Here is a 24,312-nt window from a genome sequence, read left to right on the forward strand (position 1 = left end):
AATGGGAGGGATTTACACCTTCTCCAGGAACTAACATTCTGGACTTTGTAACCAACCTACAAAACACCCTCCGAACCTCTTTAGCCCTTGCTAAAGAAAACTTACAGGATGCTCAAAAAGAGCAAAAAGCCTGGTATGATAAACATGCCAGAGAGCATTCCTTCAAAGTAGGGGACCAGGTCATGGTCTTAAAGGTGCTCCAGGCCCATAAAATGGAAGCATCGTGGGAAGGGCCATTCATAGCCCAGGAGCGCCTGGGAGCTGTTAATTATCTCATAGCATTCCCCACCTCCAACCGAAAGCCTAAGGTGTACCATATTAATTCTCTAAAGCCCTTTTATTCCAGAGAATTAAAGGTTTGTCAGTTTACAGCCCAGGGAGGAGAGGACGCTGAGTGGCCTGCAGGTGTCTATTACGAAGGGAAAAGTGCTGGTGGCGTGGAAGAAGTGAACCTCTCCATGACCCTTGGGCGTATGCAGCGACAGCAGATCAAGGAGCTGTTCACTAGGTACGCGCCAACGTTCTCAGCCACCCCAGGACTGACTGAACCGGCGTACCACTCCATTGACACAGGTAATGCTCACCCAATTAGGGTCCAACCTTACCGGGTGTCTCCTCAAGCTAAAACTGCTATAGAACGGGAGATCCAGGATATGTTACAGATGGGTGTAATCCACCCCTCTGGAAGTGCATGGGCATCTCCAGTGGTTCTAGTTCCCAAACCAGATGGGGAAATACTTTTTTGCGTGGACTACCGTAAGCTAAATGCTGTAACTCGCCCAGACAGCTATCCAATGCCATGCACAGATGAACTATTAGAGAAACTGGGACAGGCCCAGTTCATCTCTACCTTGAACTTAACCAAGGGGTACTGGCAGATACCGCTAGATGAATCTGCCAAGGAAAGGTCAACCTTCACCACACATCTCGGGCTGTATGAATTTAACGTACTCCCTTTCGGGCTGCAAAATGTACCCGCCACCTTCTAAAGACTTGTAGATGGTCTCCTAGTGGGATTAGGAGAATATGCAGTCGCCTACCTTGACGATGTGGCCATATTTTCGGATTCCTGGGCAGACCACCTGGAACATCTACAAAAAGTCCTTGAGCGCATAAAGGGAGGCAGGACTAACTGTTAAGGCTAAGAAGTGTCAAATAGGCCTAAACAGAGTGACTTACCTTGGACACCAGGTGGGTCAAGGAACTATCAGCCCCCTACAGGCCAAAGTGGATGCTATCCAAAAGTGGCCTGTCCCAAAGTCAAAGAAACAGGTTCAATCCTTCTTAGGCTTGGCCGGTTATTACAGACTATTTGTATCGCAATACAGCCAAATTGCCGCCCCACTGACAGACCTAACCAAAAAGAAACAGCCAAATGCTGTTTAGTGGACCGAAAAGTGTCAGAAGGCCTTTAACAAGCTTAAAGCGACACTCATGTCTGACCCTGTACTAAGGGCCCCAGACTTTGACAAACCATTCCTAGTAACCACAGATGCGTCCGAGCGTGGTGTGGGCGCAGTTTTACTGCAGAAAGGACCTGATCAAGAATTCCACCCTGTAGTGTTTCTCAGCAAAAAACTGTCTGAGAGGGAAAGCAACTGGTCAGTCAGTGAAAAAGAATGTTACGCCATTGTCTAAGCTCTGGAAAAGCTACGCCCATATGTTTGGGGACGGCGTTTCCACCTGCAAACCGACCATGCTGCACTGAAGTGGCTTCACACCATCAAAGAAAATAACAAAAAACTTCTTCGGTGGAGTTTAGCTCTCCAAGATTTTGATTTCGACATCCAACACATCTCAGGAGCTTCTAACAAAGTGGCTGATGCACTCTCCCGTGAAAGTTTCCCAGAATCATCTGGTTAAAATAGTCCTTGAGATGTGGAAAATATTGTTAGTCTTTATGTACTTGGTAGTATATTTAGAGATGCATGTGTCTTATTAACTCTGTTTTTCCTAGAGCTCCAGGAAGAAATCCCAGCCAGTGTCTCACCCTAGCTGAGATTTGGGGGGGGGGGGTGTCATAAATATAAAGGGAAGGGTAAACCCCTTTAAAATCCCTCCTGGCCAGAGGAAAAATCCTCTCACCTGTAAAGGGTTAAGAAGCTAAAGGTAACCTCGCTGGCACCTGACCAAAATGACCAAAGAGGAGACAAGAATCTTTTAAAAGCTGGGAGGAGGGAGAGAAACAAAGGGTCTGTGTCTGTCGGTATGCTGCTTTTGCCGGGATAGACCAGGAATGGAGTCTTAGAACTTTTAGTAAGTAATCTAGCTAGGTACGTGTTAGATCATGATTTCTTTAAATGGCTGAGAAAAGAATTGTGCTGAATAGAATGACTATTTCTGTCTGTATGTCTTTTTTGTAACCTAAGGTTTTGCCTAGAGGGATTCTCTATGTTTTGAATCTAATTACCCTGTAAGGTATCTACCATCCTGATTTTACAGAGGCGATTCCTTTACTTCTACTTACTTCTATTTCTATTAGAAAAGTCTTCTTGTAAGAAAACTGAATGCTTTTTCATTGTTCTCCGATCCAAGGGTTTGGGTCTGTGGTCATCTATGCAAATTGGTGAGGATTTTTACCAAACCTTTCCCAGGAAGTGGGGTGCAAGGGTTGGGAGGATTTTGGGGGGAAAGACGTGTCCAAACTACATTTCCCAGTAAACCCAGTTAGAGTTTGGTGGTGGCAGTGGATATTCCAAGGACAAAGGATAAAATTAATTTGTACCTTGGGGAAGTTTTAACCTAAGCTGGTAAAAGTAAGTTTAGGAGGTTTTCATGCAGGTCCCCACATCTGTACCCTAGAGTTCAGATTGGGGGAGGAACCTTGACACCTTCTTTAGTCCTTACTCGTGGAATATTCTCCACTGAAGAAAATAAGTTGGATCCTTAGAGTAACCCATCTCCTAACTCCAAAGGAAGTTTTCCCTGAGTAAGAGAGGATTTTCACCCCCAACTTAAACTTAGTTCCCAGAGTTCTAGTAAACAGCCTTATTTATTACCGTCATCCTCTGTCACCTGTCTCCAATCAATCACATTCCTACAATTAAAGGCTTCATTGTTTTCCTAATGGCTCCACATCTGTGAATCAAAAGCATCTCAATATCTTGAGCAAACTTGAGTGAGTAGCAGAGCAATAGCTACCTGCTTCTCCTCGACTGAGGGATAGTCCTTGCTCAGCAGTTGGTCTGCTTGCTTTCTCTTCTAGCATTTGACTAAAAGTCATATCCACTTAAAGATATATGCATACTCATCCCGATATTGTCCTTATTACTCCTCCTGGCTGAGGACTTTAATCATGTACTGTAGAGCCACAAAGGAAGGCAAATCATCATACCTTACTATGGGAGGAAAAGGTTCTGTTGTTTTACCCTGTCTGGGATAAACTTGATTGCATAGCATCTGGACCATTCGCCCTTGTATATCCTTATCTGCATTCCTGATGGATTTTCCTGCATCTCGTATTCATGGCTCTCCATTCCATTTGTTTTCCTCCACCTCCTCTTCCATGGCCTGCCTATTGGCTTGTTCGTAGGTCCCTGCTTTCATCTGCTTTCATGTGCTCTTCCCCTTCCTTCTCTTCTATGTGGTCAGGAAACATCTTTCTATTTGCTGCTTTTGTAATGGCCAGTCACAAAGCACTGCAAAAGTGCTTCTGTGGCATATTCCCTTCCTGTGACTAAAATAAAGGGGAAAGCACAGGCCTTTGAGGTCTGCTCCAGGACCCAAATTCTGGCTTGAGTTGTGCACAAGAATATAAGCAAAAAATAGATCAAGATGCATGTTGAACTGGCATCTCTCCTATGCACCTACATGAACTGCCCCTGCATTCTGAAATGCCATCAAAGGGATGGCTTTGATTCTGTGGGTTTTCCATGGGTCTTTCCTAATCTCTCCATATGAAGACTTCAGAATCATGCCTAAATAATTTATTAGGGAAGCAAATGTTATCCTGGCCATCAAGTGGAATAACTTGTGCCCGCCTCCGCAGATGTTGTTAGTGTCCGTGGGAACACAAGAATAATTCTGTGATCCAGGCAAAGCTTTCAAGCTCATTGTCACTCTGTACAACATTAGCAGTAATCTGCTTTCCTCCGTTCTCAAAAAGCTGCCCCCCAACCCTTGCTCCCACCTGCCTCTCACCAGCCTCTGCCCCATCTCCCTTGAGTTCCAGTCTTATAGAAAGTGCCATATACAACTGCTGCCTTGGGTTCCCCTCCTCCAGCTCCATACCAGATCCCCTCCAGCCTGACTTCTGCTCTCTCCACTGCATTGACAGTGCTCTCACTTAGGTCTCTAAATGGCTGGGGGTGTTTGACATTTTTCATATTTCGATGAAATTCCAGGATCCAGACAGGAAAAAAAAAATCAGGAAAAATTGTCCCTTTACAGCCTTTCCTTGGGTCATCCTAACTGCTCACATGGCTCCAACTACCGGTGTTATAGCAATGGGTTGCAGGTCTACCTATCAGCTCTTGACCTGTGTCCCTCAATCAAACCTCTCTCACCTCAGCCTCACCTCAGAAGTGGCACTGCCTTCAGGATGTCTCCTAATCTTTCCTCTGAACCTTCCTCCCCTGCCACTCCCTCCATTTATTGTGACTGAGAACATCGCCACGCGCACCATCTTGCTACTTAGATTCTGGAAAGGAAAATAGGGTTTGCAGGACTGGATTAGACCACTGGTCCCTCATGTCCAGTATTGGCCTCTAGCAGCGTCCAATACTTATTGTATGGTGAAAACATCACAATGCACCTGACCATAGCACTCTGCTGTACAGCCGAGTCAGAGAAACATCCTCCCCCATGGAGATGGATAATCTTGTTAAGACTGAATCAGATGCCAGTGGGCAGCTTGGCCTGCATCTTCCACCCTTAATGGTCTATGACTCATCTAATTAAGGTGATCAGTTGTTTGGAAAAAACAAAGCAATTTCGTGCCTCTAGTCATTAGTCCGACGTGAGCGAGGATTTCTTTCCCTTCTTGGCTGTCTTCATTTTCTGTACAGCCATGCCTCATGATTCAGTGCAGCTCCGGAAGGACCAGTGACTGTGTGGGCTGTCTTTAGAAAATACATTGGTTTGAAAATAAGTGTCTGTTTGTCTAACTTTCATTTCTCTTTGTTAAAAAAAAATGCACAGTAACAACAAAACCCCTGTTCCCTGGCAGGTTGACTCAACCACCATTACGCTCTTTGCCACACTACAAAATTATTAACCCACCTCTATGCAGTTTATTACTTAGAGCATACACAGAGGGGGCACACAGCGTTTTCAGACATGGTGCCACCAAAAGGAATTTTTATGGACCATGAAGAACAAGCAGCTTTTTGCAGGGCTAGGAAGAAAAGTTATTTCATGCACACAAATAAAACAGGATTTTGCTAAGGCTGCTGGAATACGGATATATATATGTTTCATGCAGCGTATATGCTGTTGATTTTTACACTTGTTTTATTGTTGGCTTGCAAGGTCTGTTGATTAGTGTAGAGGCAAACAAAGGGACAGATCCTCAGCTGGTGTAAATCAATGGAACTCCAGAGAGCTATATCCATTAATGCCAGCTGAGGCCCTGGTCTAGTGTGCCTGTTGTTAATATCTCATGTGTGTTGGCTTTTGTTGCTGAAGAGTACTTAGAAATTACAAATTAAAGGCGCCAAGAGTTTTGGCCTGGCCGGTTACCGGGGGTTATTTTAAAATTCAACCAGTTGTGTCGAATGCACATTTCAAAGGATCTCCATCACAAAAGCCCTCCAGACTTAAAATAAAACAGCCATCCCAGAACCCCTTCTATCTTTAAGAAATAAACACATCTATAACATATCCATCCTAACCCTCAGCAGATCTTCAGCCATAGTATACATCCTTTCCCTAACTTCCACCCCAAAATAATCTCTACCAAAATCTTCCCCAGGAAAAGCCTGGGAGAACAGGTGACTCTTGCAGCTTATCCTGAAGGCCACCAATGCCCTGATCAGTAAAACCCGTAAGTCTGAGCTTAGCTTTAAGCATAGCAATAGTGTCCTATGCTATTGTTACTGTTACTTATTATTTGTTACCGTAGTGACTAGGATGCCCATGGACCACCACACTGTGGTTCATATGCCTTGGGTTCTCCTCCTGCCTTAACTGTCTGATGGCCGATGGCATGAGTGTTTGTGTTTTTTCAACCCAGATCCTAGTGGCCAGATAACAACATTATTAAATCTACTGTCACAATAAGCAAAAAATGTTCCTTCATCAGTAGCTTCAGCAGAGGAGCCAATGAATGGGCCAGGGAGACTGAACTACTCTCTCCTTCTAGGTTAGGGTTCTGCCATATTGATGACTATGGGAAAACATCATAGGGTATTTAACAGGAGAAACAGTATGAGAACTTGAGTAGTGAAATGAACCATTAGGTTCATCATGTGATTTGCTAGCTACTTGTTTTCAGACCCAAATCACCATCCTGTCCTGCTCCCAGCCACAGACTTCAGGAATATTTCACAAGTCAAACTCCAAGGAAAATAGAACTGAGATTGTAATATGAGTTATTTTCTTTTTCTATTTTAAAAATAGGGTTGGTTTTTTTTAATATGTTCCAGGGAATACAGGAAAAGCATTATTGTAATAACACAAGGGAAGCAGCTGGGCTGAGTGAATGTTTATATGTTTCAGAAGGGAAACAAAATGAATGAAGTGCATTCCTGGCAATGAAGCAGAATGATAGACAAATACTAAGGTGCCCTCTGCCCCCCAGCCTGCTGTGAAAGAGAAGAGAGGGAAGAGTTGGTAAAGGAGGGAAGATGGTCTGGTGGGCAAGGCACTGAACTGGGATACAAGGGGTAAGGTTCCCAGCTGTATCACAGATTTCCTGTGGGACCCTGGGCAAGTCATTTATACTTCAATTGCCTATAGTGTTCAATGATTTGGGGTGCCCAGACCGAGATGGCCAGGGCCTGACTTTTCAGAGATGCTGAGCAGCTGGACATTTTTGAAAATTTAGACTGGGATTTGAGTGCCTACTGTTACAGAAGCGTGTGCGCGCTCTCTTTCTCTCTAATGTATATATGTAAATAGTTAATATATAAGGGGTCAGTAGATGGCACTCAGAAATATGTAGCATAGTGCCTGGAGCAATACAAAACCATGTTATGCATGTTTTGTAGGAGCAATACAAAACCATGTTATGCATTGTAGATCACTCCCCCGGCAGCTCTTAACAAGTAGTTTTTAACACCTAACTCCCTTAGGTTCCTTTAAGCTTTAAGAACAGAAGTATGGCTACACTGGCTCAGACCAATGGTTTGTCTAGTCCAGCATCCTCTTTTCTGACAGTGGTTGATGACAGATGCTTCCAAGGAAATGAACAGAACAGGGCAATTATCGAGTGATCCATCCCCTGTCATCCAGTCTCAGCTTCTGGCAGTCAGAGGTTTAAGGACACCCTGAGCATATGATTGTGTCCCTGACCATCTTGGCTAATAGCTATTGACAGACCTATCCTCCATGAACTTATGTAATTCTTTTTAGAACCCATTTATATTTTTGACCTTCACAACATCCACTGGTAACAAGTTCCACAGGTTGACTGTGTTTTGTATGAAGGACTTTGGTGCCACAAGTCCTCCTTTTCTTTTTGCAGATACAGACTAACACGGCTGCTACTCTGAAACCTTTCTTATGTTTGTTTTTAAAACCTGTTGCCTAATAATTTCATTGGGTGGCCCCTGGTTCTTGTGTTGGATGACGGTGTCAATAACACTTCCTTATTCACTTTCTCCACACCATTCGTGATTTTAGAGATCTCTATCACATCGCCCCTTTTCTAAGATTAACAGTCCCAGTCTTTTTAATATCTCCTCATGTGGAAGCTGTTCCATACCTCTAATTTTTGTCTCCCTTCTCGGTGCTTTTTCCAATTCTATCTTTGTTGAGATGTGGCAACCAGAGCTGCATGCAATTTTTAAAGTGTGGGCATTCCATAGATTTATATAGTGACATTATGATATTTTCTGTCATCTTATCTGTCTGATTCCTAATGGCTCCTAACATTTTGTTAGCTTTTTTGACTGCCACTGCACATTAAGCAGTATTTAGGGAGAACTACCATGATGAGTCCAAGATCTTTCTTGAGAGGTAACAGTTAATTTAGATCCCATCATTTTGTCTGTAGAGTTGGGATTTTTTTTTCTAATGTGCAGTACTTTGCATTTATCAACATTGAATTTCATCTGCCATTTTCTTATCCAGTCACCCAGTTTTATGAGAGCTCTTTGTAACCAGGGGCAGTCAACTTTGGACTTAACTATTGTGAGTAATTTGTATTGTCTGCAAACTTTGCCACCTCACTGTATACCCCTTTTTTCCAGGCCGTTTATGAATATGCTGAACAACTCATGTCCCAGTAGAGATCCTTGGAGAACCCCACTATTTACTTCCCTTCAATGTGAAAACTGACCATTTATTCCTACTCTTTGTTTCCTATTTTTAACCAGTTACCAGTCCACGAGATGACTTCCCTCTTATGCCATGACTGCTTACTTTGCATAAGAGTCTTTGGTGAGGGACCTTGTAGTCACAGCCGGCTCTAGGCACCAGCAAAACAAGCAAATGCTTGAGACGGCACATTTCTAGGGGCAGCATTCCGGCGCCAGCCATGCCGCCCCTAGAAGTGTGCCCCCGCCCCCCCAGCTCGCCTCCGCTCCGCCTCCGCCTCCGCCTCTGAGCGCACCCCTGCCGCTCCCCTTCTCCCCCTCCCTCCCAGGCTTGCTGCGCACGAAACAGCTTCTTTCGCACGGCAAGTCTGGGAGGGAGGGAGAAGCAGAGCAGCGGCGCCCCCGGCGGAGGTGGCGGTGGTGGAGCGGAGGTGAGCTGGGGTGGGGAGCAGTTCCTCCACCCCACCCCCCGTTACTTCCTGCGCTCCCTGTGTCCCTCGCTCACCTCCACTCCACCTGCTCCCCTGAACGCGCTGCCTCTCCCTCGCCTGAGAAGGAAGGGGGGGAAGCGGAGCAGCGGCATGTTCAAGGAAGCAGGCGGAGCAGAGGTGAGCTGGGGCGGGGGAGCTGCAGGAAGCAAATGGGTGGGGGGGGGGGAAATGCAGCATGCCCAGGGAGGAGGCGGGACCAGGGATTTGGGGAAGGGGTTGGGAAGGGGCAGAGTTAGGGCAGAGCCAGGGGCAGGAAAAAAAAAAAGCAGGGGCAGCCAAAATCTTAGAGCTGGCCCTGCTTATACTTGTACTCAGAAAGCCTTTGACACATTATCCACTGGATCACCTTAGTCCACATGTTTGTTGACCCCCTCAAAAATTCTAATAGATTGGTGAGGCATGACTGCCCTTTACAAAACCCATGTTCACTCTCCCCCAACATACCATATTCATCTGTGGGTCTATAATTCTGTCCTTTACTATAGTTTCAACCATTTTGCCTGGTACTGAAGTTAGGCTTACTGGCCTGTACTTGCCAGGATCTTCTCTGGAGCCTTTTCAAAAAACCTGCATTAAGTTAGCTATCTGCCAGTCATCTGGTACAGAGGCTGATTTAAGCAATATGTTACATGTCACAGTTAGTAGTTCTGCAATTGCATATTTGAGTTCCTTCAGAACTCTTGGTTGAATACCATCTGGTCCTGGTGACTTACTACTATTTGTTTAATCAGTTTGTTTCAAAACCTCCTCTATTTACCCCTCAATCTGGGACAGTTCCTCAGATTTGTCACCAAAAAAAATGGCTCAGGTGGGGGAATCTCCCTCACATCCTTTGCAGTGAAGACCAATGCAAAGAATTCATTTAGCTTCTCCGCAACAGCCTTGTCTTCCTTGAATGCTCGTTTTAGCACCTTGACTATCCACAGAGATTCTATGGTACTCTTTGAATCATTTAATATTTTTACGATATTTGATTCTATGCTTTCTTTCACGTATAGTGCCACGCACGCCCCCATCAGCATGGCCTCGTCTGTCATTCCTATATATTTTGTACCCTGGACTTACTGTGTCCAATTGATTATCATTCCACCAAGTTTCTGTATTGCCTACTATATATATCAATCTCCTCATTTAATACCAGGCGCTCAAGTTCACCAATTTTAGTGGTTAGACTAACATTTGTCAATATTTAGTTGTCTGCCTTTATGGGACTCTTTCATTTGACTGTTTCTCTTCAGTTCTTACCTGTACTTTACTAACTTCAATCCTCACCTCTACTAGGATCTAGAGTATCACCTTTAATAAATCCTCCCATAAGGGATGTGTCTGTCCGAACCGTGTGCTCCTCTGCACGTCAGCTTTCCCCCAGCTCTTAGTTTAAAACTCCCCTATGACTTCTTTAATTTTACATGCCAGCAATCTGATTCCAGTTTGGTTTAGATAGAACATGTACAGACTTCCAGTACAGGGTCCTCCTTTCCCAAAAGATTCCCCAGTTCCTAATAAACCTAACTCCCGCCTCCGGACACCATTGTCTCATTCACTCCATAAGACCCTGAAGTTCGGCCTGTGTAAGTGGCCCTGCATGTGGAACTGGAAGCATTTCAGAGAATGCTAGCATGGACATTCTGGACTTTAATCTCTTATCTAGCAGGCTACTTTTGGCCTCCTATCTTTTCCTATGCTTTAATCTCTCTAATCTTCAATTCCACATCTATAAAATGGAAAGAATGCTTCTTTTCCTCACAACGGTGTTGTGGAGATGACTTCATTGTTTGAGATGCTCAGATATGAGGATGATGAATGCCATCAGAGTTACCAAAATAGACAGACACCATTCAAAGAGACGGTGTGACCGTCCCAGGCTGCCAATGTTGTGTATTTGTCATACAGGGCAAAAATAACCATAACAGAATTAGAGAGGAGTGATCCAGTACAGATAAATTAATGCACACACATCCTGTTAAACTTTTATCCAAAATCCAAACTCAAGGGGAACATTCATGGAGTTCAGAAAAAGTTAGGTAAAAACCTTACTTTTCAGTTTTGTGCACCTTTGTGCAACTCACAACAGGGGCCATAAGCAGGGATGCAGAGATTCCATGAAACAGGCCAGTTCTCCAGTATTGATGTAGTGGAAGGGAAGTACTGTACATCACACAAGGAAGAGTCAAGAGTTGTGACCGTGCAAGAAACTTCCATATTTCTAGGTGCTTCTCCACTGTCTTCAGTGGAGCTACTCCAATTTACACCATCTGAGAATCTGTCCCAGTGAGGCTGGATTATACTGGCTTGCTGAGAACCCTTCTGCTCTTCCCCCTCATGGAGCAAGAGATCCATTGCCAGCTTTTGAGAGAATAGAGTCTTTCTTCCTGTGATTACTCATCTCGGAACTAGAACAGGCTGATTGGGATGGGTCAGTGCCTGGACTCCAAAGTAAAAGCAATAGGCTGCCCAAAAATATAGTGGATGCACCACAAAACATAATTCTGCATTCAATAAAAAGGAAATTGTGCTGTTTGCATGAATCCCCTGGATCATGTTTTAATCTGGTTAAACAGGAGGCCAGATGATGGCTGTACTCAGACTGTCCTACACCCCAACTAAGGGCTCAGAGTGAAAGCGAAGAATAGAAAGCAACACACTTCTCTAGGGAACCGCTGATGTTGCTAGATTTCTTGCCTTACCAATGTTTATAGAAAGGAAAGAGTGACACCTGGTGGTTAGAGGCCTGAGCTACCTTTCTATTGTGCCCTGTTAAAAACATTTTTATCTGGAATTAACTGCAGCAACTCCAGGGCATCTTTAAAAGTAGGTAGGGAGGTACTTCCTATGTTGCTAAAGAAAATCCACAAGAACAATGCTGATTTGTCTGTGTATGATAGAGGATGTTTCTTATCTTGGTTGGTCCCACTGCATTCTCTAGGCCGAGCTAATGCATCTGCATTTCTGCTTCCGTCATCTTTAAAGGTTTGGGTTTTTTTTTTTCTAAAATGTTAAGTAAATTGGGGGACCCATGAAATGTTCCAGATTAAATACTCTAGAGCCTTAAGGCCTCTGTGTATCCTCAGGATGATTAGAGCCCAGGCATTTGTAGCTCAAGCTTCCTCAACACTGCTTCTTTTGGCAGTGTGTCTCAATGACTAGAGGTGATTGGAATTGCTTGTATCTTCCTAGTGATTATGGAACCCATTGGTGAATGTGTGTTACAAGTCCATTCTGTGCTGAATCCATAGACAGTATGAGTTCGGTACAGCCCCACTTAACTAGCCCCATGTTAGTAAATATTAACTTTTTATGATTTTGTATATTTTGCAACCCTTCTGCCAGGTGAAGCCAGAAGCAACAAGGGCCAGATTCAGTATCTAGGGGTTCCTTTTCAACAATACAATACGAAACCAGCTTGAGCCCCCACCCAGTGACAATTACACACCACGCCCTGGGCACCTCTAAGAGTCAATACTTCCCCTCTTGCAAGCAAAGAGTCTGAGTGTAGCAAAAATTTAATAAAAGGAGGGAATTAACTCAGCATTAATTTGGGAAAATACCTCAAGTAGGGTTCACAAACACAAATCATGAGCAAAAGATCCACCCCCAAGTAAGTTGGGTAGTGTCCTTTTCCCCTCAGGGTCTTAAGTCCAGCAACCCAAAAGTCCCTTTAATATGCCTGTCCCTTCTCTGCACCCCGCTCACAGTTGCTGTAATTGGCCAGTGCAGCCCCAGCATTCATAGGTTCATCCACAGATTTCACCTCCCACCCTGTGTGGAAGGCAGGGTGGGGGGTAAGGAGGCACCTTATACGCTGCACTGCTCAGGCACTCACTCATCACCCCAATTGCCGATTGCTATGCCTTTGCAGGGCTCTGCTCTGGCCCTCTCCAGCAGCCACCCTGCGAGCCACACCTCTCCAACAGCTCACCAAGGTGTCTTCAGCTCCCCCCCCCTTACACACACAACACAGCTCTCAGTGATTTCAGCTGAGAGTGGGGGAGCCTCACTGCTGATGCACACTGGACAGTCTCTTGCAATAGAGACACTGTCCCAAAGAAAAATTTCTGCTCTGCAGTCTGTAACAAGACTCTCAATTGAGTCTAAATTAGCTCTTTTATTATATCATGGAGAGAGAAAAGATCAAATGGTGTCTAGGACCCTTACACAGGGCCCACACCACCAGGTACAAGTACCTGTCCCCACTCTCTTTCAACTCACTGGGCTTTGGAACCCATGTCTCCTGCTTAGCAGAGTGCTGTTCCATTGAGGGTGAGTCCCTCCATTGGGGTATGCTAGGTACAGTTCTGCTGCCCTTAGTTCACACAACAAGGTCAGCACCCTTTATTACTCCTGCCCCAATAACAAGTGATCATTTGGGCAACCAGTCCCATCATGCTGAGCACCTAGGCAGGGTGGGTGTGTCCATGTAAACGAGATCAGCTCCTGAAGTCTTTTTCCACAGCTCACCACTGGATGTCAGGGGAGAGCTCATCCAGACTCTGCTTACATCTTAAAATTAGTTATTCTTTTATGGGCTAACCAAAATCCTTTTTATATTGTGCATTTAGTCCCCTGTACCTAGGAAGCTGAAAGTTCTGCCCTTAACCCGAACTTAGTACTTGAGCAACACTCAGGAATTTATGTAATTATATATTGACTATAGCTAATTATTGCCCATGCCTCTAAATCCAGATGTCCAGGAAAAAGGACCTCTCAAAATGAATAAAAGGTGTCTATGGAAGTATGTTATCATAAAAAAGACTGGGTAATCAATAAGGGTACCTTATGATCCAGTTATGTTCTGTGATTGATAACTGGTATTTGTTACAGATGTTTTCTGTGACGAATGAAATAATGACCCATTGAAAGATGTTTAACTCACTAGGAAGTACTTGTTGCAATGGGTGTTCTTAATAATTAGGTTAGAAATCCCTTTAGCTTGGCAATCATGTAAACAACAATAACTTTAAAGAAATGCCAGAAGTAACTAGATAAGATGAGATACTGAAAACAGAACACATAGTGAAATTAATTGTGGGATAATAATTTTTCCCCTCTTTCACTCTATAAAAGGAAAGGTTTGTGGAATTAGACAGGGATGAACCCTGCCAGCATTGGGGTGCCATCCTTTCGCTTTTACAAAGAATGGGATAGTATGTTTCCTTTCTGTAATTCTGTATACTGCTATATTAATCTTTGACAGATAATCTTTTATTCGATAATTCCATTTGAGCCTGTTTTTGACAATTTTGTATTATTAAATTCAAACATGCAACACCTGAAATGTTTTGATGGGTCTGAATCTGATTTTTTAATTTTTTATAGTTTTCATTCTGGGGGAAATATGAAAATTTCAATGTTTGTTCCAATTATGAAATGTTGGAATTTGCCATGGAACGGAAATTCTATTTTCTGACCAGTTCCGTTCTTAGCGCTTGTCTCACTATACTTCTGCCTCCTTTATGTTAATTCATTGTAAAAGGCTTCCTCCTGTATTCCTACCAGATGTATGCTGTCCCGTGTTCAGTGTTTCTCTTGCATACGTAGTGTTCACTCTCCAGGATGGGTCCTCACAATGGGAATCAAACCTTGTTATCTCTGGACCGAAAAACAGGAGCCTCCTGAACTAAAAGACCCAACTCAATTGGCCCAGGTTGTAGCAGGCTTATCAGCCCCTGTATGTTGCCCAGCCACCTCTAGAGGGGGCAGAGCACCATACTGGGTGGATATGGGTAACACACAGACTCCACTGCTCACCACTGCCTTTGGCTCTCTAGGTTGGCTGGGCCCCTAATTTGCTCTATCATTGTTGAATAAAACTCAATAGATTTTTCCTCTGACTGATATGGACACAAAAGACACCAATAAGTCTGGTCACCTGTGCCTGTTTTACAGAAAGCAATTACCATTGAATGCCATCAGAGGTGGGAAAGATGTAGATGGAAGGGCATGACAGGTAAGACAGACACCTCCTTATCTTTAAGGATCGAAACTGACATGAAGTTAGGGCAACCCAGCTCCACTCAGAAAGGCTGGTGCTAGTCACAGCAGTGTAAGGACTGCAATACTCCAGCAACATCCAGTCAGATGACAGGATCAGCATGTGGAAAGCAACCTTCTGTTGGTCGTGGGTGGAACATGAAAGGTTGGGGTTCAGTACTGATAAATACCCACATGCTTGGAGGCAAGTGGGACTAGCTCCTGGGTTCTCATTTTTGTTTTCCCCCCTTTCTATTACCATGCACAAGGTAGTGCTCACCTGTGGTGCAGGGGAGCTGAGCAGAAAAATTGACACCATCCCCCACCCTGATTCATTAGCTGCTTGTGTGTGGGGCAATGCACCCAAGTTGGCTGTAGACTCGTCAGTCACAGCAGTACCCAGAGATTCAGCAGCCTCTACATGGATCTATTTGTGTGGTGGAGGATTGTGCTGGATTGGGAGGGGTGGGGGGGTGCTTACTGGGAGAGTGCATGGAAGGGGAAGTGGCAACGTTATTATGGAATATAACATATGCTGGTAAATCTGAAGGTGGAAAGGAATTGGGATGACAATAATCATGTCATGAGGGATTTCATGATTCTAAGGAAAGGAAGAAGTGAACGCAGCAGAATAAGGACAATAGACTTCAAAAAAGTAGACTTTAACAAACTCAGAGAACAGGTAGGTAATGGCCCCGGGAGGTAAATTGTAAGGGGTAAACTAGTTTAAGAGAGCTGGCAATTTCTCAAGCAGATGCTACTAAAGGCACAACTACACACTATCCCAATGCTGAAGATAGATAGGAAGACTAGTAAGAAGCCAATATGGCTCCATCAGGAGCTCTTTAATGACCTGAAAATCAAAAAGGAATCCCACAAAAAAGCAGAAACATGGATGAATTGCTATGGATGAATATAAAAGAGTAGCACAAGCATGTGGGGACAAAATCAGAAAGGGTAATCCACAAAATGAGTTTCACCTAGCAAGGGAAAGAAAAGGCAGTAAGAAGAGTTCTCTAAATACATTAGGAGCAAGAGAAAGACTAAGGACAGTGTTGGTCCTCTACTTAGCGGGGAAACAGAGCTAATAACTGATGACCTCAAGAAGACTGAGATGCTTAAGGCCTATTTTGCTTCAGTGTTCACTAAAAAGGTAAATTGTGACCAGACACTTAACACAATTAATTAATAGTAACAGAGGGAAGGATCACAAACCAAAATAGAGAAGAGCAGGTTAAAGAATATTTAGGTAAGTTAGATGTAATTAAGTTGGTAGGGCATGAAGCAACCTCAGAACTGTTAGTGAATATCTTCGAGAACTCATGAAGGACAGGTGAGGTCCCAGAGGTCTGGAGAAAGGCAAACATAGTACCTAACCTGAAAAAGGAGGAACAAAGAGAACCCAGGGAATTATAGACCAGCCAGCCTCACTTCCATACCTGGAAAGATATAGGAACAAATTTTTAAACAAGCACAGAGGCAACATACCAGCAGAGAAGGGATTAGAGAGTGCCTTTGGGCCCAGCTAGCCCCAGCCCACTATGCCTGCAGCCAATGCAGAGTCTGGAGAAAGGATAAAAGGGGACAGCCTGTCTCAGCTCTGGGCTGACTGGCCAGGAAGGACGGTGGAGCTCTGCCTCTAGGAAGCTTCCCTTACAGAATTGTGGAGACAGACCTGCCAGCCACAGCAGCCATTGGGGAAGAACTGCCAGATCCCAAGGATCAAGCAACACTTAAATCAGAGACTGGTTGGAGAACCAACCTAAAGAAAAGAGCAGGGATGCCCTTCTCCTGGAAGACTGGGGATATGACCCAGTATTGAGTATTTCAGTATCTTTATTTACTTATTTTTGTTATATAACATTTTGGGGCTGAGCCCCTCAACCCTGCCCTGAAGGGGAATGAGACTGAAGGGACAATTAGCTGATGGGTTAGAGCCTGCCTCAGTGGACACCACTGATATAAGCTTCTTTCCTCTCAGGAAGACCACAGCCATGTCTGGGCTCCCAGAAGGTCCCCTAGGGGATGCTGCTCTAGCCACACCACTACAAATCCATTTATAAGCACCTATCGGTAATAGCCAATATAGATTTGTCAAGAACAAATCTTGCTAAACCGTATTGGCCTAGTGGGTAGCAGGGAAGCTATAGATATGCTATAGCTTGATTTTAGTAAAGCTTTTGATGCAGTCCCACATGACATAAGTCAACTAAGGAAATGTGCTCTAGATGAAATTACTATAAAGTGGGTGCACAACTTACTGAAAGACTGTACTCAGAGAGTAGTTATCAGTGATTTGCTGTAAGACTAGGAAGGCCTATCTAGTAGGGTCTCAGAGGTCTGTCGTGGGTCTGGTACTAGTCAATATTTTCATTAATGACTTGGATAATAGAGTAGAGGATATGCTTACATAGTTTATGGATGACATCAAACCGGAAAGGGTTGCAAGAATTTTGGAGAATAGGATTAAAATTCCAAAGGACTTTGACAAATTGAAGAATAACTGGCTAGGTGGTCATACTGCTGAAAAGGATCTGCAGGTTATAGTGGATCACAAATTGAATATGAGCCAACACTGTGATGCAGTTGTTTCCTGCTGGGGTGTATTAACAGGAGTGGCACATGTAAAATTTGGTAGATAATTGTCTTGATCTACTCAGCATTGGTGAGGCCTCAGCTGGAGTACCATGCCCAATTCTTGGGAGGTTTTAGGTTAAATTTAGGAAAAACTTTCTAACTGTAAGGATAGTTAAGCTCTGAAATAGGCTGCCAAGGGAAGCTGTGGAATCCTCCTCATTGGAGATTTTTAATTACAAGTTAGACAATCACCTCTCCAGGATGATGTAACTATACATGGTTCTGCCTCACTACCGGAGGCTGGACTAGATGACCTCATGAGGTCTTTCCAGCCCCACATTTCTATGTGGGTCACTTGACAGATATGGGCTCCTACAATCTGCTGTGAATTTCATCAGCTCAGCTGGTTGGCAGCTCCTTCAGGTGGCCACACTGCAGGGGTTTACATAAACCAGGGTGTAGCAATGCAAGACTCACTGCCTCTCCTGCTGGTCATCTCAGGAATTAGCTCTTTCCAGCCTTCAGAGCACCCTCTGCAGGCCAGAGTCTCACCTGCCGCTGGCATCCATGTCCCCTCCCAGACCCCAGTGCCCTTTACCCTCAGGTGCTGCCCTATCACTCTAGGTCTCCCCTCCCTGGGGAACCCCATGCTCTAAACCCACCTTGCCTCAGTGGCTACTGCCAGTCATCATCTAGCCCCCGCTCACTGGGGCAGACTGCAGTCTATAATGGCCACTCATTATTGGCAAGGGTTTAGGACCTACTGCCTTTGCCTAACTCTGGCCTGTCCCTCTGCAACCCCAGTACCTTTTCATAGGCCTTTATCAAGGCCTGCAGCCTGAGTTCCCCAGCACTGCTCCACCTCAGGTACCTTGCTCCCAGGCAGGCAGCTAGGCCTTCCCACTCTAGTGCTAGAGTAAGACTCCTCTAGCTCCTAGCCCACAGCCCTTTTACGAGGGCCAGCTGGGCCCTGATTAAGCCAGCCACACCTGTGGTCAGCTACATAGTCAGCTTCCCCCAGCTGTTCTTAATCCCCTTTCCCAGCCGCAGCCCTCTCCGGGGCTGCTTTTACTATTGGTTCTCCCAAGGCTGTTTTAACCCCTTCAGGGCTGGAGCAGGGTGACGACCCCGCTACATAGGGCAAAGCACTGACAGGGACTTGCCCTGAAAACAGAGGCATTCCTGGCTTTCAGGGACACACGGTTATTACCCAAATTCTTTACGAAATCTGAGATTGTGTTATCTATTCACATGAATGCCCACTGAGGTGTGAGCATGGGGTACAGGAGTCACCTTGTGGTGGCTGGAACCTGAGATAACAATGTTGGGGGCAGTGGAGTGGAGAGGAGTTAATCGGTGGCAAAATGTTTTGCCGGCCTAGCAAAAAAACTGCTAAGACTGGTGATAGGCATCAGCTCTCGCTTGAATAAAATCTCGTCAGTTGACCGGCCTGCACTTTGCTCAGCACTGGCAACCGCACAATGTTGAGTCTCCCCCTGAAATTTCAGTTTGTAAATCTGGGTTCCCTGGCACTCGACAGGGAAGTTTTGTCTCCATCCATCGCTCCACTGCAGGCAGCTTTGGTGCTATTCAGAAGAGTTCAGTCTTTCAACCTCGAGTGCCAGTGGCCAGTCACGTTGGTGGATTCTGGCAAGCTGGTCTGACTCTCCAAGGCCTGATCTAGGCCACACCTAGTATGGACACAGTTATACTGGAGTAAAGGTGCCTTGTACCAGTATAGTTTATTCCCCTAAACCTTTATACCAGTGCAGCTATGTCCACACGAGGGGGGTGCTTTAACTGTACCTGTGTGGTACAAGTATTGTGTGTAGACAAGCTCTAAGAGGTAAGTTTATTTTTATTTTTTCTTTATCTGGGGAAGCTGCATGACACAGGAATTCTTGCCATACTCTCCTTTTTTCACATTTTGTTTTGGGACCCTTGTGGGCAGAGCTCTGGAAAGCAGGATGGGAGCCCCCCTCTTTTGCCTCTGAGATCCCCTAGGGGTGTACCCTTCTCATTCTGTATGTGTGAATGTGAAATTTTTAACGCTCTGCTCTCTCTAAACATGAAATCCAGCAAAGGTGGTTCACCCCGAAACGGATCTCTACTCCATGAAGGACCCATGCCAGAAGAGGAGAGCAGGCTTTACCAAAAGAAGTTACTCACTGTGGAAGCAGGATGCATCTGGGGCCTATTCTGGGAAATTATACTAGGTTTCTGAATCCTGGAGGAATTATGGAATAGCCCCCAGAGAATCTTGAGAATTTCCCAAAGTAGGATTGTGGGAGTTTTGAGAGTTTGACTTCTTTTCCCACAATCCCCAGGAACATGCCGGAGATCTCTGTGTGTGCTTATTCATCTACAGTGTACTGCAGTTTGAAGCAGTGCTAGGAATTCTGGGATACGTGCCTAGAAGAACATGATGGAGTCACGTCAGCTCCATTGGAACTAGCTAACTTGAGTAAAATACAATTTAGCTAACTGTAGCGTACACATGGTTCCTATCAGTGAAGCATTTGATCTTGCCAACATTTTCCCAGAGCACAAAGGCATCTAACCTTTGTATTCATCATTTCTCAAGAGTTTTCTTGCTGAAGGTGTAGTATAGCGTAGCTACAGCTCAGCTAAAGTCGTGGAAAAGGCTCCTATTTAAAGGCAGCAATTCGTGATTGGACTGTTTCACTAGATGGATCCAGAGACTAAATTTCCTTTCAGTGACTCTGTGCTAATAGGCTGCCATTAGTCCCAGCTAGCCTAGAAGAGTCTAGTTAAAGGAAGTCAAAGCTAAAGTAGTAGTCTGCCTAGGGTGCCCAATTTTGGCTGGGAAAGTCCCTTTTTTAAGCCCTGTCATGGCTGCCCCAACTTTTTTCACAAAACTGGGCATTTGTCCCATTTGCTCTTGGCAACTTGATCAATTGGCAAGAGTAAGTGGGACAAATGCCCACTGTTTTCAAAAAGATGGGGTGCAGAAGAATGTGCAGGGTGAGGAGTGGCAATGCCAGCCCCGGGCAGTGGGGAGGCCGGGCTCAGGCGGGGGGCAGGCAGGGCTCAGGCGAGCAGCAATGCCAGGCCCAGCCTTGTGCGGGGAGGGAAAGGCAGGGCATGGGCCAGCCCCGCGCGATGTCCAGTTTTCCCTTTGGGAAATATGGTCACCCTAAATCAACCACTGAGTCAGGAGCAGGGTTAAGCTGTATAAAAACCATGAAGCAGAAGCTCCAAGGAGGTATGTTAGGGCCTAAAAAAAACTGGAGCTCGTAAAAAAAGAAAAGAAAAATAAAGAAATAAAAAACCCACAACTTGTTTCATTGAAATGAAAAATTGTAACCAGCTGTACATTTGGTCAAAAATAAAAGGGGCGGGGGAACCACAAGATTTCGTCAAAAATTATTCCCCTTTTTAATTGAAATGTGGAATTCTTATTCTATTTTTGTAACAGCTCTGGATGTGCTCTGCCAATGGGAAGCTGTAACTCCATGCACAGGGTTGGTTTGCTGAAGATTTTGTTTCCATTTTATTTGGCTGGTGACCTTGTTCTCTACTTTGTTCAATGCAAATGCATAAGAGAGGTGCAACCCTTTTCTGGCCTTGTTATAGGCACCGATTCCGCAAAGCATTTATGAACATATTTAACGTTAAGTATGTTCTTAAGTCCCATTAGTGACTTTCCATCGACTTCAATGGGATATAAGCATGTGTTTAAATGCTTTGCTGAGTAGGGATGGGACTATGCAGATGTTTAAAACTGAGCGTTGCCTTAAATCCTGTGCTGAATCAGGGTCTTAATTAGCAGCCCTGAAGAATTATAGACGAGTCAGCCTAACTTTGATATCCAGAAAGATACTGGAACAAATTGTTACACAATCCACTTGTGAGCTCCTAGGAGATAAAGTGATAAGGAATAGCCAGCATGGATTTATGTCAAGCATAAATCATGCCAAACCAGTCTATTTCCCTTCTTTGCCAGGGTAACCAGACTAGTGAATAATGGGGAAGATGTAATATATCTTGATTTTTGTATGACTTTGAATGGTCCCCCATAACATTCTCATAAGCAAATTAGGAGCGTATTTTCTAGATCATAAGTTTTTAAACTGGAGGGCACAACAAGGTTATCAGGGGAGTGCAAGATGGGATGGAGGAGCTGCAGCTGGCTGGGTGCCCAGGCCATGGCAGGGCAGCAACAGGGAGAATGCGTAGGGAGTCCTCAGCGGTGTGGGGGGTCCCTGCCCGGCCCAGCCCAGCCCTGCCCAGCCCAGCCCCAGTAGCAGCCTGCTGCTTTCCCTCCGACCTCTGTGTGTGCTGTCCCACCCTGCTGCCTGCTGGGGCCTGGACACCAGGCTACCTGCAGCCCCCCATATTTTAAACTCTCCAGAGCTCGTGGGAGCGAGAAGCTCTGGGTAGTCGGGAGGGAAGGTGAAGAGCCCTGGTCCGCACTGTGCTGCACTTCCATGGGCTTCACGTAGGATTGAGCCAGCCTGGACCTGACACTACCCCAGATGTGAGCAGCCCACTTTCTCCATGAGCCACTTTCTGCCCCACACAGGCGACAGTTGGCAATGGGGGGCAGGAATGCAGGGCAGGGAATAGGACTGTTATGTGGCTCCAACGGAGAAGGGGGGAGTGCAGCAAAAAAAGTTTGGGAACCTCTAGTCTAGGTGAAATTACTGAAAGGTGGGTGCACAACTTTTGAAAAACTGTCCTCAAAGATAGGTTTCAGAGTAACAGCCGTGTTAGTCTGTATTCGCAAAAAGAAAAGGAGTACTTGTGGCACCTTAGAGACTAACCAATTTATTTGAGCATGAGCTTTCGTGAGCTACAGCTCACTTCATCAGATGCATACCGTGGAAACTGCAGCAGACTTTATATATACACAGAGAATATGAAACAATACCTCCTCCCACCCCACTGTCCTGCTGGTAATAGCTTATCTAAAGTAATCTTCAGGTTAGGCCATTTCCAGCACTTCCAGAGAAAACCTGGATTTGTGCTGGAAATGGCCTAACCTGAAGATTACTTTAGATAAGCTATTACCAGCAGGACAGTGGGGTGGGAGGAGGTATTGTTTCATATTCTCTGTGTATATATAAAGTCTGCTGCAGTTTCCACGGTATGCATCTGATGAAGTGAGCTGTAGCTCACGAAAGCTCATGCTCAAATAAATTGGTTAGTCTCTAAGGTGCCACAAGTACTCCTTTTCTTTTTGTCCTCAAAGTGTAGTTATCAACAATTCATTGACAAAGTGAAATGATGTCCTGGGGCATGTGGGGTCCTGCAGGATCTGTCCTGCTTCCAGTACTGTTCAATATGATCATTAATAACTTGGATAATGGAACGGAGAGTATGCTTACAAAATCTGTTGGCTGACACCAAGCTAGGAGAAGTTGCAAGCACATTAGAGGAGGACATTAGAATTCAAAATGATCTTGACAAACTGGAGAATTGGTCTGAAGCTAACAAGATGAAATTCAGTAAAGACAAGTACAAAGTACTTCATATTAGGAAGGAAACATTAAATGCAAAATTTCAGAATGGGAACTAACTTGCTAGACAGTAGTATTGCAGAAAAGGATCTGGGGATTATAGTGGATCACAAATTGAATATGAGACAACAATGTGATGTTGTTGCAAAAAAGGCAAATGCCATTCTGGGATGTATTAACAGGAATGTTGTATGTAAGCCATGGGAGGTAATTTTCCTGCTCTATTCAGCCCTGGTGAAGCCTCAGCTGCTGGTGTCCAATTCTGGGTGCCACACTTTAACAAAGATGTGAACAAATTGGAAAGAGTCTAGCACAACAAAAATGAGAAACGGTTTAGTAAACCTGATATATGAGGAAAGGTTGAAAAAAAATGGACATGTTTAGTTTGGGGAAGAGAAGACTGATGGGATACCTAATAAATCTTCATATAGGTATACAGGTTGTTATAAAGAGAATGGTGATCAATTGTTCTCCATGTATGAGGGAAGGACAAGAAGAAACTGGCTTAGTTTGCACCACGAAGATTTAGGTTAGCTACTAGGGGAAAAATTCTTACTATAAGGATAGTTGAGCAGTGGAACTGGTTACCTAGGGAGGTCATGGAATCCCAGTCATTGGAGGTTTTCAAGAACAGGTTAGACAAACACTTGTCATGGATGAACTAGGTATACTTGGCCCTGCCTCAACATAGAGGGATGGCGTGGATGACCTCTTGAGGTCCCTTCTAGCCCTACATTTCTATGATCCTGCATTAGCTGGTATCTTGTCATTTGCACATGGACTGAACCAAATGGTAGTGTCACCCCCTTTGCACAATTCTGAATGACTACTCAAGGTGCAAGGCACGAGAGAGTCCAATCCTGAGTCCCTTCTGGAAGATGGTCTGTCTGGAAGAGTCATCTTTTTTGTCTCTAGCCCTCAGACATAACTGTTCACTTAGTAATATAAGAATGTTACTAGCCCTGCCTAAAGGAGATAAGCGTGACTCAAATCCACCCTGGCCTGTGTGGTAATTTTCACCATGTTACAAGTGTCTCTGTGATAGGGTGGCTGGCCTCTGGGAATGAAGCTGGTCCAGACCCTCATGCCAGAACAGGTGCTCCCAGTTTGGCCAAATAAGAGAGCAGGGCAGCTTCTGAGGCTATAAAGGACCAAGGAGAATCTGAGAGGGAAGGAGACTTTGTGTGTCTGGGACCTTGGGAGACAGGGCTGCCTGGGAGTAGTAGCCTGGCGGGAGATGAGAGCTGCTAGAGCCAGAAGGTGGTTCCTGGGGGAAGGCTGAAGGCAAGAAGAGCAGCAAGAGGGGTTTGCTGGCTGATCTCCCCAAACCAGAGGGGCTTCAGACAGCTGAAGGCAAGAGGAGCAGAAGAGGGA

This window comes from Eretmochelys imbricata, chromosome 3 (genome assembly GCF_965152235.1).
Source record: "Eretmochelys imbricata isolate rEreImb1 chromosome 3, rEreImb1.hap1, whole genome shotgun sequence".
Lineage (NCBI taxonomy): Eukaryota > Metazoa > Chordata > Testudines > Cheloniidae > Eretmochelys > Eretmochelys imbricata.